General features: G+C 38.4%; 1 pseudogene; it reads left to right on the top strand.

Annotated features, from left to right (window-relative positions):
- The first annotated feature begins 7452 nt into the window (after positions 1-7452).
- LOC101440484 (cysteine and glycine-rich protein 2-like) lies at positions 7453-16194 on the top strand (annotated as a pseudogene).
- The last annotated feature ends 949 nt before the right edge of the window (positions 16195-17143 follow it).

Below are 17143 nucleotides of genomic sequence, written 5' to 3'. Positions count from 1 at the left end.
CATTTGCTTATAAATCATAAAAATCATAAATTGCTTAATCTTAATATGAACCCATCAAAACAAGTGGAAGAGCACATATTCTATGGAAGGTAGATTAGAACTGTCCACTGTGGAACCAACTGACAGCATATTTATTATTCCAGTGGTCAAGCTTTGCAACCTATAATGGAAAATTACTTCATTCTGAATGCAGGAGTAATTTTCTACGTGAACCATGAAGCAAAATAATAAGGGTTCTATGATAGATATTGTCAGTGATCTCCTCATATTTCCTTGAATCCTTTGAAAATTTTTATACGTATTTGTTCTCAGTGTAGTTTCATTTTACACGCCATCATTGGCATTCCTTGGTCAGGCTGCTAGCAACCATTTTACCTTTTTCCACAGAGAACCAAAATTGCATGGAAATTTCCCCTGTTCTTGGGACAACACTTAAGCAATGATTGAGGGGCACAGGATTATAAATAATCTACATCTTTTATACCTCTGTGGGAGGTGGGACCTACACTGTCTCCAGAGCAACTCTTCCAAATTGAGACAAAGACAACCCTTGGTAGGATTTGATTGTTAACACAGTCTTACTTGCTGCTTAGCTTTCCTGGTCCCAATTCCTCAGACTCCTAAGAATAAAACGCCCTCAAAATCTATTCTCAGGCATGCTGTCATATTCTTTCTATTCATCGTATATTAGTTAGGTCCTAAAGCATTTTCAGTCAATAATTCCTTTCTTCCTTTCATAAGGCCTATCTGCCAACTGGTCTTGCTGAAACTTGACCTTCTTATCAGTTGAATGGGGTAAATGAAAGATTTGAGGAAAATAATTATACTGTAAGGTAAATGCCACAGATGGGTCTTCTAGTTGGTCCTCGAACTTGGGGGGAACTCATCCTATCACAAGTCATTCTAACAGGCTGAAAGGATTCAGGAGGATTTGGGATTTCAATGCTCTTTAGTGAATCTGCAATCTGGGCCTGGCTTTAGCATAGGAACCTTGCCGAGGCTGTGAATTCATCCCTCTTTGTCATTTGGCTACTCTAATCACCAAGCTTGAGAACATGAATCTGGTCATAATATGCCATTAGGGTGATTCTTCAAAGTTTGGGAAAAAATGATGGCTTATATTAAGTGAAGTACTGTTGCCAGAAAAGCCATAGCAGAGTTTTGCAGAATGGATAAAAAGGTGGCTTAAGGGAAGTGGGTGTTTGTGATGGATCAATTATGAAAGACCCAATAACTTCAACACTTCTGCCAGTTGTCTTTTTTCTCAGGGAGGGCTCAGAAGACTCTGTCTTCACTAAGGTTATAAGGCATAATTTGATGATGGGTGCACCAACATTGTTGAGAAACTCTATAATGTTATCCCTTTACAGAGTAGGGATAACAATTGAGGTTGCATTTATGTCACTGGACACCCTAGGGATAATGAGCATGATGAGATTCCAGATTATAAATGGCTAAAAGGCAGCATTAAACCTTTAAAGACAAGGGACTGAGAATTATGTGTACAGCAGTTGTTCCTCCAAATATTTCCCCAAAGTGTTCTGTGATCATTTACCTGCTTTGCTATTTGAAAAGTGGTGTTTTTAAGAGACTAGACCAACATAATTCCTGGCAGTTGGTATGCAAATTGAACTAGCAAATGTGTATTTTTTTAATTAGGAAGGAGATTCAGAAATAGTTTGAATTCATGTGGAATGGACAAATATACACATTTATAGACTTTGTTTGATATCAACCTCTTGTTTGATGTTATACCCTTCCCAGTTCAAATTTCCCCCTTTCCAACTGTATTTACTTAAGAACACTTTCTAATATATCACTTTCACATGAATATTCATCATAGGCATATTTCACTCCATTTGGATCTTTTTATAATTTGACCTAGCTCAATATTGGAAGAAGTAGGACAATGATGAATAAATGAAAAATAAAGGAGGACAAAAATTTCCTCCTGTCATAGTATGTCACTGCTCATATAAAACGTATTCCATGTGGTCTTTTTAATGAACAAATACCCTACTTTTGTTTTCCCTCTACCATATAAGAAGTCTCTAAATATAGTGTCCCTAAAACCCAAGCAAATATCTCCTAGCATTTCCATACCTAAGAACTGAGGGGGAATGCTTTTCCTGCCTGTTTGCAAACAAAACCTGAAGTAATTTGGAGTTCTTTTATGAAGTAATAAAATTCCTTAATTTAAAACAGAAGCCACAATTATCTAATGAGTGAATCAATAATGCAGCCCTTGGATATGGACAGTCTCATCTTGCTTCACTTGTCAGTGTAGATATTCGCTCTCTGAGGATTGCTAGTCCTCAAGTTGAAAAAGCAAAAGAAAAATTCAGAGAAGGCATTGACAGCATTATCGCTCTGTCACAAAACCATCATTACTTTATGTGAGCAGGACAGTTCATTAGAAGGCAGCCTATTATGCACAGAAACAGCTGGAACACCTGCAGCAGAATCCCTAAAAAAGGTTGCAGGTCTGCCAGGGTTCAGAACCCAGGGAATGCTATCCTTTCTGTCTCCTAGTCATTTCCTTCTCCTGCATTGCCTTCATACAATTCTAGAGATACCCCATGTCCTTTAATTTGACCTGGCAAAGAAATCTCAAAGGAAGAGAAACAGCTAACTAGATGGGCTTGCCGAAGAAAGTTATTTGGGGCCTTATTTAGAGGAATTTATTGAAAGATGGGTTATTATATAGGAGTTTTAATAAAAAATTATCATTTATTTCAGAAAATTTTACCCACATCCTTTCAAAATGCTGACATTATGCATGTTATAATCTGGATTAACTGGTGTCATTTACTTAAGTGTCTGCTGACTATTAACATAAGGAGGTTTGCTGCTTCCAGGAAGTTTCAAGAACAAAATGGGATTATGGTCATTTTTATAAACTAAAGCAAATTGTGAAGATTAAATTAATTGTATTAGTCAGCCAAAGGAATGCTGATGCAAAATACCAGAAACTGATTGATTCTTATATAGGGTATTTATTTGGGGTAGGAGCTTACAGATACCAGGCCATAAAGCATAAGTTACTTCCCTTACCAAAGTCTATTTTCATGTGCTGGAGCAAGATGGCTGCTGACGTCTGCCATGTTCAGGCTTCCTGGGTTCCTCTCTTCCAGGGTCTTGCTTTTCTCTGGGTTCAAGGTTCCTCTCTTCCTGGGGCTTACTTCCCAGGGCTCTAGCTTCAGGCTTCAGTACCAAACTCCATCATCAAAACTCCAACATCAAAAACCCGCAATCTGTCATTTGTCATGCCTTTTATCAGTGAGTCCCTGCCCACCAAAGGGTGGGGACTCAATGCCCTACTGGCACTGTTGTAGAAGTTGAGAGAGGTTCAATTATCTGCCTATAGAAAGGTCAGGACTCAGGAATGATTTTGAGAAAGAAAAATGGTTTATTGATAGCCAGCGGGACTCAGGAGCTTTCTGTTTCAAACCCGAGCTTTGAACAAGATTTTCAAGTTCCTTTTATACAGGGTGGGGAGTCAAATGGTGCTTTTATCAAAGAAAAACTACTTTCTTTGTTAGTTAAGTCTTTGCCTGAGTACCAGATAGGTTTTGAATTAACATATCGCCCACATCTCAGGTGAGCTTAAATTGGCATCTTGCCCACATTCCGTCTGGATGCAACCTTGAATACACATTTAGTCTTACATCCGTTCTGAACATTCAAAGCCCATATCACTTAACTAGATTTCTAGAGACTAGGCACACTTGGATACAGAATTAGATAATTTTGAATTTATGCACAGGCTATATTATATTTCTCATTCAAGGCCAAGTCCAAGTTCCCTTAAGTTTCGGCATCGGCGTCATCAGAGTTTCCCTGGACTGACTGGTATGTATATAGAGTTTGCATTGCTAAATGGCCTCCCAGGACTGGAGTCATTGCCATGGTCACCAAGGGCAGGACTGTAGCCTCTTATCATCCCACACCCACAAGTTAAGACAGACAGCTTAGGTTATCTCCGAAGAGACAAAGAGCCTCCCACCCATAGCCCACATCAGCACAAGAGGTTAACATAATTACTTAGTCAAGTAAACCTATGAATCCAATATAATCTAATATGCCCAGAGGAAAATATCAGTTTACAAACATAATCCAAAATTTCTTTTTGGAATTCATCAATAATATCAAACTGCTACAGTCATTATCACATTGTGCCTGAATGTACTCTTGTTTTTTGAAAAGACTTTTGCTAGAATCCAAAGACTGTTTTTCAAAAGAGGAAACATTTATTTCTTTGCTTTTGTTTTCCTAGTTTCTAATGAACTTCCATATCCACAGGCATTTTTGTGCCTGTTCATAGCATTTGTAGCATATGTTTCTACCGAATCAGTATAAACAGGATCACTTTGTTTCTATGACTTGATGGTTTCTTTTTGGTTCAAAAACATGGGAAGATTTATGTGTACAGTAATGGAAACAGTAAGTTCACATTAAAACTGTTTCACCCTTTCTGTTATAAAGAATAATTTTCTCACAGAAAAGAAAATCCAAGCATATTTCCAGCTCTTATGCACAAATGAATTTGGGTCACACTTCATAATTTCTCAGAAGTTTTTGTTCAGAAATATAAAATCATTGTAGTTGGATGTGTGATTTTCCTTCACAGTAGTTATTCTAGCTTCCTGGGAACGACTTGTAACCATTTCATTCCATTGTAAACTTAGAAAGGAGACATGTTTTTGTCTATTAGTTTTGAGGGTAATGATTAGCAGAGGAAAAGTAAAATAATTATAAAACTATAACCCTGTATTGGTTGCTGCTGCAACTTCAGCTACTGTCTTTGTCTAATTAAATATTCATTCTGTCAGAACACAAGAAATAGAAAGAAACGTAATGTTTAGTTAAGAGCTATTAAAACATTTAGATGCAATATTTATACAATATTAGGCATGCAATATTTATATTCAGACTTAGTTTTTGCTTATGGCTAAAATATCCCTTTGCGTACATTACCTTATTCGTATAACCTTTTATGGAAATGAGTTACACTTACATGTCAAAAGAGTTTGTGGAAGGTGTAACAATCAGTTATGAAACATGCACAAGGAAGAGGTCATGTGATGCACTCAGCCCCCCTCTCCCCAAACACAACCTTGTTTCCTATAGAGTAGAGCATCTGCCTTTACCATGAAATAAGTAAAAATATCCAAGCAAAGCTTATCTTTGTTTTCCTTGCAGATTGCACAGTTTATCTCCAATAACACACACATTCATTGCCACCAAACCTCAGTGGAATAATTATATTTACTGAATAGACTGTGCAAAGCCATATGCTGCTGATGGAAAGAATGTAGAAGAGATACTGAAAAGTAGCACAAATAATAAGACTGCAAAGTCAGCCACTTAAAGTTGAGTAGCATTTGAAAATCATGTATTCAAGGAGAGTGGTCTATGGTTATAAATAGAGCCCTAGATTTCCATGCAATAGAACTAGTTTGATGGAAGAGAGCAGGAACTCCAAATTTCCATTACAAGGCATAGAATTTTTAAAAATAAGCTATTAAAGTGTTAATATAAGCGATAACATTTTTATATATACTGCTATAACTTTTAATCTGCAATGCAGAAGAATTTAAAAGAAAACAGTAATCTGAGTGTAAAGTGGAAAAAAGCAAACTGACTTTAACTCAACTGCATTCGTAGTAGAAAGAGTTAGCAAGCCAGTACTTCAGGGAAAGAATAAAAACTAAAAATGTCTTATATTTGCATTGAATTTTGTGGTTTACAAAACACTCTTCTATGTGGGTTCTCATTTGATTCTTTCAATGGCTGTTGTTGGATAGTATTATCCCCATTTTACTGATGATGAAATAGAATTATAGTGTTTAAAGGATTTGTCCAACGTCACAAATACATGTGGCAGAAATTGGATAGGAGGCACACCTCCTGATTTTTATCCAGATTTGGCAAATGCACAGTAATTGACATATAAAAGGAAGTGAAAATTGTCAGAATCACAGGTCTGCAATGCAGTTCAAAACTCTGAAGGACCAAGCTCAAAGGAGATGATTCAGGAAACTAGAAAATGCTAGTGAGAATACACAAATTTTCTAGAGATAATGTTGGGGTTTTTGGCCTGGAGGGACAGACATAATGGAAGGGAAGAGCCGTTTCCTGAAGTGGTACCATTATTAGAAGGCTTCCTTTCCATGGTCATTGAGTAAAAAATTACAATTCCCAATAGACCTTAGTCTTTCTTAATTTTAAACCAATTCTAATTTTTTTTCATAAAATTTTAACCATATTTTTAAATTCAGATTTTGAGAAAAAGTTCTTTCTTTCTGAGGCATTTATATTATCTTATTTCATTAGTAGTCCTTCTACTTCATTGCACTTACCACCATCTGACTCATTTATGATGTTTATCTGTTCTTTCAACCAAAATGTAAGCATCATGAAGGCAAGAAATTTTTCTTTCTTTAATCACTGATGTACCATCATTAGCTGGAGACATGTCTCGTAAGATGTAGGCACTAATTAAGTACTTCTTGAACTTATTTATGAGTGAATAAATGATCAAATTGTGATTTTTTCCCATCTCTTTCACTAGCCTCTTCTTTTCTTTTTTGTGGTCATCCCATAAAACTTAATTATAGTTTAAACTTTTCTCTCAGGATTTTCTTCCTCATACTTCTTTGTCAACAGCTAACTCACAATTAATTCTAATGCATTTAATGTGCATTATACTTTCCATTTCTACCACCTACTCTTTGTCAAAGTCTTGCTCATATTGCACATTCCCTATCTTTTCATAGCTTTAATATCTCTCATTATTCAATCCAGCCTAAACTCCATTTTCACACACATGTTCCTAGATTGCTCTTTTAATCAACCAACTCTATTGTTCAGGAACCACTATTGACTCCTGAATCTTTTCATATGCACTATTATTGGGAGAAGATTATATGTCACACTGTATCTCCCTGCCAAAACAAATATCCTGAAAACTTTCCTGATTTAACAACATACAGATATATAATTTTGTCAGAAGCTGGGTGACTAAAGTAAGACTCGGGATAAATAGATTCTTTTGCCCTCAGCTTTCAAGATTATAGTGGAAATATGTAGAGCTTTTGGTAATATTATTCATCTCATGTAGGGTCTTCTCAGAAATGGAAATTTCAATTTTGCTATGACAGCACAAAGCTTATAACATCATTTAAGAACTCTTTTTTGTTCTTTAATGAAAGTCAGTGCCAGCAAGGGAAAATCCATGAGATTTCCCCAGATTTACTGAATAATATATCTGCCTTCAGCTTTCTTGCTTTGTGGAAATTATGTTTTTCTGAAATTCAGTTCTTCATTCTGCTATAACACTCTTGTATGTGAATGGTTCTTATACTCTATCCCAGTAAATCCATTTCCACAAAGTCTACCCCCCTGAACCACGGTGTGTCACACGTGTAACTATCATAGAGCCCAGGGGAAATGGGGCAGCATGGCCTGCTGGTTAAGTACACAGACTATCGAGTGAGGCCAGATCCACTACTCTAATAGTCTTGGTACCTCAGGAACCCCTCACCAAACTCAACCTCAATTTTTATATCTATAAAATGGGAATGGGAATGGTTGCCACACTATAATACAGTTATATTATTTTTAATTGACTATCATTGATCGAGGTCTATAGTGATGACTTTCTCTAACACCTTTTATAGTGTGTCCCTTTCCGTCATAATATGGATTATCTCCTGTCTCATGTGACCAATTACACAGCATACAAATGTCAGGAGAGATCACTCTGTGACCATAACGGAACAATTCAAAATTAAAACCACTCCACAAACATGTCTAATAATGAACAAAAACACTGCAAACCACAGAAATAACCAACCGTACTCTTCTCCTGGCTCACATCAGAGACTTCTCTTATGAGACATTTCTTTAGCACTGTTCTTTCTACTTCCTAAATTGAAAAATAAAAGAAAGAAAAAGAAAACGTACAACTACAGAATTGCTTCAGGTTTCTAACACTGCCCCTTCCACAGCAACACCGTATTTACTGAACCCTTCCCCAAAAACACCTAGCACAAGCCCAAACCCTCTAACAAGCCCCTCTTAAAACTCTTATTTTCATGTCACAGGTTCCCCATGGTGTGTGCTCATCCTTATAGCATAACACAGAAACTCAACTCTGCTTTGCTGTAGGTATAGCTCTAGTGGCCTTTGGCTTGTGGGCATCAACAAAAATTTGAAACAAAATATGTTTGTTTGTTTTTTTACCATGTTATGTTTCCAGATAAGGAAACTCTGATATCTTTGAACAATAATTTTAACCCGATTTCTGTATATTACAGATTATCAAGTTGAGAATTATGTGAGAGGAGGAATATTTAGTGTAAACATTATAAATCAAGAAGCCAAACCAAAGATGTCCAATTCCTTTGCCAGAAAAAAATACCAAACAAACAAAAGGCTCCAGACTCACCTGCACACGGTCTGTGTCCCTGCCTCACTGTCTCTCCATGTCCATCTACTGAATACTCTCCTGCCTAGGCCTTAGAATGGACAGGAAGAAATAAGTGTGGGGTTGTGGGAGCACAGTCCACCACACAGAAGAGGTGCAGTGCTGTGGGAGGAGCTTTCACCACAGCTGTTTTCTGTGTATGCTTCTCAAGAAAAATTTATTATGGATAGCACAACAGTGGCAATTCATGCTGAAGAGATCTACTACAAACCCTGCTATGGAAAGAAGAATGGATCAAAAGGCTATGGCTATGGCCAGGGTGCCATGTGGATGTTGAACGAGGGGCTCGTTGGGGTAAGGACGACCGAGATAGACTCACTCCAGAGACGGGTTCATGACGCTCGTCTGCTTTATTCAGGAAGTTGCAGTGTTTATACAGCGGTTTGGCTTACCGGGCATAGCTGATAGGTGGAGAGCTTACAGGAGGACGGTGACGCGGGGCTGGAGACATTTGGCTCAGTGCTGGTGTGCCATTTTTTGGGTGTGCCCAAAAGCGTGTGAACTAGAGAGTGTGTTCATTTAGTCGCTTGCAACACAGCCAGGCTGAATGTCTCTGCCACTCTACCTACAGGTGGACCATCGCAAGAGGCTGGGCATGAAGCCAGAGAGTGCTCAACCTCACAGGCCTACCACAGATCCAAATGCCTCTAAATTTGCTCAGATATATGGAGGTAATGAGGAGGATTCCCAAGGTGGGAATTATGTACGTGCTACTGAGAAAATCACTGGGCCTGGAAATTCCTGGCACAAAAACTGTTTTTTCTGTGGAAACTGTGGAAGGAGTCTTGAATCAACAAGTCTGACTGAGAAAGAAAGTGAAATATATTGTAAAGAACTTTGAGCCCAAGGGATTTGGCTATGGTCAAGAAGGAGCAAGAAGCAGGAGACCCTGTTCACGCTCAGTAAAGGGGCAAATCCACAAACCAACATCAAACATTGTGCTTCATAATCTAAGCACAGATAATCTCTTAACACTAAACTACTGTGAAATTCTAACAGCAGTTAAGTACTGTATATTAATTACCCTGTACTTGGATAGGCTGACAAACTTGTAGGAAGAGAACACTGTATCCTTTTGCTTTCTTTACCACCTTTTTTACAGAACACTTCAAGTTTGATTTTATTATACTCCAATTAACTCTCCTCTCATTTAGTCCTGTAAGGTGTCTTCACCCCCATTTTATAGATAAATCAAGGGGTAGACTTACCCACCCCACACATGGCGTAGCCAGGCTCACCCCAGGCAATAGTGGGCAGAGAAGCAGCTAGATAATGGCAGGGTGGGGGTGGGGCTAGGATGGAGTGGGGCAAGAAAGCACAGAGGGCAGGGCTGCAGTTTCAGAGGAGTAGTGGGAGAAGTTAAAGGGCAGGATGCTGCAGCCGGAGAGTGTAGAATCTGCACGCTTTTTCCCATCCTCAGCACTGCGACATAGGTCCTTTAGCCCTGATTTATAACAGGAGATTTATTTGCCTAAAGTCATGGCTGGTAAATGGGAGAGCAAGAACGGATGCCAAAATTGGACACAAAGCCACATTGCAGACTCCAAGCTCCTCTGCATGGAGGGGAGGCCAGGTGAGCCCTGGGAGGTGGGGTCCAGGTGACTGGGGGGTTGGGGTTTGGTTCAAGGGAAAATGCAGGCAGCTGTACCACCCAGGCGCCTTCTACCCAAAGGCTCTAGGGACCCTAGCTTGCAAGTTCCACAGTCTTCTTTCTCACCCTAACTTCCTGGGGCCCCCAACCTATTGGTCTGTTAAGGGATATGTTGAAGAATCAAGTCTCACAGCAGGGCCCAGGACTTCTGACCCCAGCCCAGCTTCCCTTGGCCACCTGGCAGGGGCTGATGTCAAGGGCCTGGGGGAGGGAAGGACAGGACTGTATGGTGACCTAGGACCCTGGCTCTCATGGGGGGGTCTAAGTAAATAAAGCAAGTTAACGACAACCTCCAGCACCAAAAAACAACACATTTTACATTGGACCTAGACTCTTCCTTGATGCAGAATCACACAGGGATGATTTGTTGAATGAAAGGGGAACATTTTCTCAGTTTCTCAGTTTCACTCGGTTCCATCTTCTCTCACATTGAAACCTCCAGATTGATCCTATTTCTGCCTTATATTTCAATGTCTCCCCATATCCTTGGATTTCAACTTTCCTTGGACTTTACTTAGGGAAACCCAAGCAATTGGGTTAATTATCCACTAACCCTATTAGTCAGAAGAAGGTGGATGGTGCCTAACTCCACTAATGCAATTCCCCCATGAAAACATCCTAAAACATTCATTGTCTTAAAGGCCTCTGGCAGCTCGTCTGCAAGAGACAGTCGTGGTTCACCATTCCTGTACCTTTCTGTTTCCTTTAAAACCTATTCATTTCTAGAAATCATGGTCTTGGTGGCAAACCCATTTTTGATATATCCCAAAGTATGTCAGGTACTGACATCCACTGAAATTAGTTTTTAGCCCATATTTCAGTAGCAATGTTTAGAAAATCTTGTCAGAACTGTGGTGCCCACATGGGATAGAGCATGTATATAGTATTCTAAAATAGCTTTCTTGGTCTCCAGGATATATGACAAGACACTAAACTGAAACTAATTTTTATATGCTATTGTTATTTTATGCTTATATATCACCTGTCCTGAAAATATCTTATACTAATGACCTTCTATCTGAGGGAATATTTACAAACACTAGGCTCATATTAAATAGAATGAAAAAAAGAATTATGATTCAATGCCTATGCAACTATGAAAACTAAATTTTCTTGAAGCTTTCTCTTATCTTAACAAGACCATTTTCCTGAAGATCCTTATTAAATGTCAGAAATTTTGACAGTAATCAGTATCCCATTTAAAACCTTAATTTTATCAACTAGCCAAGTCTGGGTATATAACAATAACCTATTCAATAATTGATTAAATATGTAACCATATTGTTTTTCTTATGAATTTCAGATGTAATCTGAATGGGCATTCAATGGAAGGATTTTGAGAAAATTAAAATAAATAATAATTTTATAGAACTAAGTATTAGAGGTTCCCCCTCACTAGGTTTGCAGTAATTAACAAGCTGTGACTCAGTTTCCCCTGATATGCATTGAGAAAAGACAAGCCTCCTCCCTCATAGCCTACTGTCTGAAAGCATGGCACTTCTCCAAAGGTTGAATAAAGAAACCACCTGGAAATGGAAGAAAAGGGAGATAAAGACCTTCACTCCTTGCATATCAAAGGAACACCCACTCCTACAGCATGCCAAGAAAATGTAAATCCCTAGCCCACCACCCTCTAGTCATACAGGGGAAAATTTTCACCTCTAGGGCTTACTATTGGCCCCTGCACCTCACTTGGACCCTCGACCTCCTCCCAATGACTATCATTTCCCCGCCTAGGAAAGTTCTGTATAAATTCAAATCCCCCCTTCTGGAGTGGGATGAAGTCTATTCTTCAGATCCCCTCCATTGGGAGCTCTTTTCAATAAATTTCCTGCCTGTAGTTATATCAGTCTCCACGTCCCAGTGAGTGCCATTTTTCTCCAACATTTGGTGCTGAAACCCAGGACTGGGGTCATGTTGAGACTGATTAGTCTCTCCTCTGTGGCAGCCAAATGCCCATCCAACACCATACATTGAATCTCAGCTGGGTGAGTTAACGATTTCTCCACTGGAGGATCCTGCTGTCTCTCTCTCTTCTTTTCTGTTGTTCAGGACAACCTACTGGGAAAACCTTGCACTAGATCAGTATTCTCACCATTCCCTGAGGACTGGTGGATAGTAGGCCTGTGTCCTCATAGGAAGAAACCCCTTGGCTCCAGAGACATCTGGCTCCAAGTGCTGTTTTCTGTTTCCTTGGAGATATCTGACTAATTTGGGGACACCTGTCTCACTCAGAATCTCCCCTGTCTTAGAAATCCTTAGTCTCACCCCAGGCACCTAAAGTGGGAAATTCAATTTTGGCTCCCCCCCAAAAAACCATACCTCAGGGCTGTCTCCTTCATAACCTTAAAACTCTGTACCTGGAAGGAGACATGAGACCTAAAAAGCACATTTTCTATTTGACCTCTGTGTGGCTGCAATACCAATTAGACAATGAAAGTCAATGACAAAAAAAAAAAAAAAAAAAATGCACTTTTAATTCCCAAGTTCTCCAAGACTTAAAGAACTTTATCCAGTGCAGCAGCAGGCATGTGAGGTTCCGTATGTCAAGCATTCTCTCATCTTTGTACCCGACCCTCCTGTCACTCCTGTTCTTCTTTCATACAAAAACTCCTCAAAAGCTTTCATCTTCCTCCTTTCTGCCCCCCAAACCCCCCAAAACCTCAACTTTGATCCAGCTGATCAGACTTCCCCTGCACGTCCTCCATATATTCCTCAGATATCATGTCCACCCCCACCTTCCTCATTCTCTGACTCCCCTTCTTACCTCTCTGGTCCTCACTGACCTCCACCCCAACTTTCTCCCCTCCTTATACAGGCACTGGCACTGGAGCTCACCTCTCCTCCCTGCCCCTCCTCTGATCCCTTGCAACTTATCAATACCCAGGTGTTGCTAATAACTTCCTTTAACCTACAAACTACAATTGCTTGCCTCTTAAAGTAAGCTTTCAGCTGACTCCTAAGTCTAAGTATATTCCTAAAAGACAATAATCTAAAATATATGTGCTAAAATCTATCTAAACTGTTAAATATTCCTAATGTTTCTGATTACTAGTAAACATGTTTCCAAAAACAAGGTTGCATATTACAAGCAACAATGATTCCAAAAAATGAAATTTTAAAGGCAGTAAAAATAGCCATACCAAAGGAATATGAACTTTGAGTCAAATTAATGAACTTTATGTTTCTGTCTGTGTATCATAACTCTTTTCATGTTTGTCTGTTTGTTCAGTGCCAGTGTATATTTTAATACCTTTGGATGGTAATGTTAATTTCTGAAAGAGCTCTATTCAAATAGCCAAAAATTAAACAAGTGCTTACATTAATAAATAAGTATGAATGCTAATAAAATGCTTAAAGTGATAAAAATTATAAGTCTTGACTAATGAAATTACTATAAATCTCTTCATAAAAGACAGTTCTTGCCTAAATTAAAAGGAATAGTTTATTTTTCTTCACAGAATGAAATGGAGGATGTGAAACTTAAATGGATATTGAAAGAAGTGAAAAGTTTGTAGGAGTGCTGACTGAAATTTGATAAGTTTGTTCAAGAAAGTGTGTCTTGTCCTAAGATAATATGGCTGGTTTTCATAAAATCAGAATGGCAGTATGTAGGACAAAACTTGAATTCATGTGGCAAGTTGTAGAAGGTACTGTGGTAGCACTGAAAAAGGGAATGTGTTCTGTGAAGGTGGAGTTTGTCTTGAAATGAAGTAACTATTTTCTATGCACGTATGTATAGTTATAAGAAGTTTGTAGCAACATTGCTTAAACTGAAATATTCAAATGGCTAATTACAGAAAGTCATTATTAAACAAAAACTGATTTGATAATTAAAAGCCACCTCAATCTGCATATTAAAGTGATGATAGGAGAAAGACAATTTTTATTCCATTGAGAATCTTAGATTTTCATAAAATAATCAGGAAAGTAGTTTTTCTGCACGCTAAAATAAAATGCCTGCTAACTAATGTAATCATGATAATTGTATGTTCTAGGAAATTTGCTTTGAGACAGTTTAAAAATCTGTAATATCAAATGGTATACTGATGCAAAGTTAAAATTTTGTTCTTTCTCTATTAAAGTAACAAAGTTTCTTAAATCTGTTTTAGCAAAAGTTTATGAAGAGTTTTTCTCTTAACTAATCAGCGTACAAAAAAGTGTCTTTTATCAAAATAGCTTCTTGTACTTTAACCATATCATGTCCTTGGCTGTTTAAGGAAAACGAGTCTTATTGCTTTTAAAGAAACATGATGTTCAAACCTGCTTTTTCAAAATCAAATCCTGAAAAGTATCTTTTATTTCAAATTATTGCAAAAAATTCATTGTTTCACCTTAAAAAATGAAGTGATAAAATAGTTGAGTTAATTTAATATGTTATAATTTGAATGGAAAGTATTTAAAAGTGTTATGAAATTAAAAGGGATTCTTTAACCTTCTGTTACTCAAAGTAGTACCACAAAATGTTCATATGAATACCTAAAAGAGTGCATAAAATTCCTGAAAATCTAAAAAACTGTTTCAGCATAGAATTAGATAAGGTATAATGTTGTTAATCATAGCTTTAATTATTTTTAAAATGATATGTGTCACAGAAATGACCTCTCTACCTAGAAATCAAGAGACAGCTACTTTAGCTTGTGTTCATCTCATTTACCCCAACTTACTAAAGAAGCAGCTCTATGGCTCAGAGTGACTATTAAGAGTCACCAGGAGTGATGCATAATGGTAGATTATCGTGAATTAAAGTAACACCACTGCTGTCTGCAGCCGTCCTATACATTGCAAGTGTATTACAAAAATTAATATCCATATTAATTTGTCACTATCACTTTGTCTTTAAACTTGATAAGGATTTCTTTAGTACCTCCTTAGGCAAATCAATCCAGCCTGCATTCACCTTCATGTGAGAAGGCTAAGAGGGGATTTTGCAGTGCTTTCCCAAGGCTGTGTGCATAGCCCAACCATCTGTCCTGGCCTGGTGGCTAACTTTTGGCTGTGTGAAGAAACAACAAAAGCAAACAAACAAACAAACAAAAAACAGTGGCTGTAACCCTACTGATGATATTATGTTAACAAGTAATCCTTTTTTTTTTTTCAGAATTAAAAGAAACATCAAAGACAATAGTATCTTATCTTAAAAGCATGAGGTAAGCAAACAATTAGGACAAACTACAAAATCCTGTCTATCAAATTCTTAAATGGTGTTTAGTTGAGTAAAACAAAAACCTGTACCCTCTGTTGTAACTGATGAAGGATAATGCTTTCTCATATTATTGGGATACTGAAAACCCTTCATCCCTCATTTACCTCAGATATTAAAACCATGATATGTGTTAATCAGAAAAAAATTGTGGATGGAAATGAGAGCCTCCTCCCTCCCTCCCAGCAGGCTGCTTTTAAAACCATACACAGGCTCAAGCAGTAAGCGGGGAGTGGATCTAAATTTACCCTGTGAATTGGATGTAGCCAGTACCAATATTGGCTTTGGGTGGGGTTTGTGGCAAAGGCAACTTTCTAAACAAATACCACTTGAATTTTAGTCACAATTGCAGAAAAAGCCAAAGTAACAACGAACTGTTGTGGGCTGCCCTCTGTGAGGAAGAGATATCTGTGAAAAAACATCTGGGCACCTGCCAGCAGTGACAGGTAACAGTCTATCATATCCCTGTACCCTTCTCTAAACTCTCTCTTGACACTGTTAAAGCAGATGCCCTCACAAAGATCCAGAGCCATACCATTGAAACACAAAAAGCAGCAGAGTGGCTCCACCGAAAAGGCAAACATCAGAATACCAGACCTTGTAGTGCCTCGTCCAGCAGTTCTAACTGCCTGTCACTCACCAGCAGCTCATGGACATCACCCACGAGTGTCTATCATGCTCACTCCAATGACTGCGACAACTACCTCTCTGAATGGGACATACTGGAGTCTGGCTGAGCACAGACCCCAGTGGCAAAATGGCAAGTGGATTACATCTGTCCCCCTCTTGCTCTCAGAAGGGGCAAGGTATGCTCTCAGTGCTGCAGACCCTGCAATGGAACTCTTGTAAACAAATCCTTACAACAGTAAACTAAGTTTAACCTACAAGTTAAAGTACCAGCTGCTCTAAGACCAAAAAGGGAAGTAATACTAATTTGTTGTTGCATATGCTTCAAACTATATAAACGGGGGAAAATGTGACCATTTTGATCACCATACTGGTCAATGCATCTCTGTTGGTTAAGAATCTTAAATCCATGAAAAACCACTCAAAAACAGTGTAATAAAACCACAGTTAATAATGTAATGTCTCCTATTCCAGCTAAAACTCTACGTATATAAACCCATCAAATCATGTAATTTCACTGTCATTAAGGCCATTAATGTTTAATGCTGAATGTGTAATCTTATTGTTCCTTCTCCTCAGATTCCTGGAGGTGATAACCTCACAGTCACCCTAAATCTCATAGTTAATTCCTATCCTTACTACAATTATAACTCATTCTTCTCATATCAGCAGGTTCGTACATCTTGTGTGCAATAACTCAGTTTATCCAGAGAGCCGTCCAAGATGTCACCCATGATCATGTATATAATATTTTCCTGCGGCAAAAATACAGTGCCAGACGCTGAGACAAAAGTCAAAATATCTCAGCGCTGAAAGAGCAACAGTAACTGAATCCCCCAATACCTTCCTGCTCTCCCTCTCCACCCAACCATATCAAAAAGAGTCGGGAATTTTAGGTCTCCCCTGCCCCGATAACAGATAACAGATGACCCCGAACCCCCACCCCGTCCCTAATCCAACAGGATGTACTAAGCACCTGTGCGATCTTAAATGAAACTTGTTTTATATTAATGAAATTGGACGGGGAGAAAAAAATCTCATAACTTTAAAGGAAAACATAGAAATCATTCAGAGGGCCCAAGACAACAGCTACAGAAATCAGTCATGGTTATGCTCATTTCTCTCTTTTTTCTCTCACCCCTAAAATCAATCCTTTTACCCATTATAACAC

The sequence above is a fragment of the Dasypus novemcinctus genome, chromosome 11 (genome assembly GCF_030445035.2).
Source record: "Dasypus novemcinctus isolate mDasNov1 chromosome 11, mDasNov1.1.hap2, whole genome shotgun sequence".
NCBI lineage: Eukaryota > Metazoa > Chordata > Mammalia > Cingulata > Dasypodidae > Dasypus > Dasypus novemcinctus.
Note: the sequence above shows the minus strand (reverse complement) of the source record. Positions and strands in the feature narration are given on the sequence as shown.